The following is a 1,457-nucleotide window of genomic DNA, read 5'->3' as shown; positions in this document are numbered from 1 at the left end:
ACAGTTTCTGCTGTCATACAGTAGTACTGTACCATCTACCCACAGGAAGGGGGAGAGGACGAGATATTTTCAACTAGCAATAATCACACCTCAGATTAACTCATTGGTTATGATTACTGCCACTGTGGAAAGCTCTAATGCCTTCAGTGCAGCAGCATCGCCTCTATCAGCAGCATTTCAGTACAAAGAGGGTGACATTGTAAGTATCTCAAGGATGCTTTATTTAACTTTCATTTCTCGTGCCGGGGTGGGGGAAGAGAATTATGACTGTTCCGTGAACCATAAAAAGACACCGTGTTGTAAGCTAAGAACATTGGGCGTCATCCAAGAATGAAAATGGTTTTAAGAGACTGCTCGAGGACCTGGTGGGATAGCCGGAGTCCTCAGCACCCCCTTCCGTCCTCCATGATCCCCGCCCCGATGCTAATGTTAATGGTCGGGGGGCTTGGTAAAGTGGTCTCAGTCTATTCCTTCTCCGGAAAACATCAGCAGACAGTCCTTTCGCACATTTTTCTCCTGGATTGCCCTTGCAGAAACGATAGCAGCGCCCCTAGAGACCGTCCGCTTTTTGTTTTTCCCATCACCATTTGTATACTAGATGCCATGAGACAGAGGCGGACACTCGAGCGCTACACACAGCATTCAATTGCTTTTGCAATGAGTAGAATGGTTACCAGTCGTTCTCTTACCGTCTACTGCCAGAGAAAACTGGCAATGACATGATGGTTATCTCTCCTCTCTGAACAGTCCGCTGCTATCATGAGTGCCCCTGGCTAAAATCACTCTGGGGCACAACGCAAAGCAAACTTGGGATTGAGTCACTAGCACTGAGTCAATCCCTCCCTTATGGTTTCTAAAAATAGAGTCTGTCCTCGCTACAAGAAGAGGTCAAAGCAGCGAGAATCTGTGCACCTTATAGAGTAACAGCGTCTGTTAGTCTATAAGTGCCACAGGAATTCTCTGCTGCTTTTACAGAATCCAGACTAACCAGGCTACTCCTCTGAAAGAAGAGTCAAGTGTATTAAAGAGCGCAGCTACTCCGTAGTCTGTATTAACAGGGGTTCTCCCGCAAGAACCGCACTCATTGCTTCACTTCTCTCCCAACCTCTCCACAGCTCACCGTGGAGGGCCCACCCCCATATGTCACGCAGTCGTGAGGAATTCAAGAAAGAAACATAGACCTTTATTCGTGATAACATACGGTGAACGGGGGAGGGCACTTGGAGCAGGCAGCCGGGGCTATGACCAGTCAGGCAGGACGTACTCAATTTTAGAAACAGGAAAGGGATGCGATTGACTCGCCCAGTGAGCCACTCCCAATGTGGTTTCAAGAACCATTGTCACAGGGGCACTCATGATAGCATCGGACAGTACAACTGTGATGCACTGGCCAGGTAAACAGAAAAGCCTGAATCCCCCGAACTTTTGAATTCCATTTCCTGATTGTCCACGTGAGG

At 48.0% G+C, this 1,457-nt stretch overlaps 1 non-coding gene across 1 annotated transcript; it reads right to left on the bottom strand.

Moving 5' to 3' along the window:
- LOC116821848 (U4 spliceosomal RNA) lies at positions 1 to 134 on the bottom strand. Its single transcript, XR_012655079.1, has one exon. It is a non-coding gene; the product is annotated as a U4 spliceosomal RNA (small nuclear RNA).
- Between the last annotated feature and the right edge of the window lie 1,323 nt (positions 135 to 1,457).

The sequence above is a fragment of the Chelonoidis abingdonii genome, chromosome 1, assembly GCF_003597395.2.
Source record: "Chelonoidis abingdonii isolate Lonesome George chromosome 1, CheloAbing_2.0, whole genome shotgun sequence".
In the NCBI taxonomy this organism is placed as follows: Eukaryota; Metazoa; Chordata; order Testudines; family Testudinidae; genus Chelonoidis; species Chelonoidis abingdonii.
Note: the sequence above shows the minus strand (reverse complement) of the source record. Positions and strands in the feature narration are given on the sequence as shown.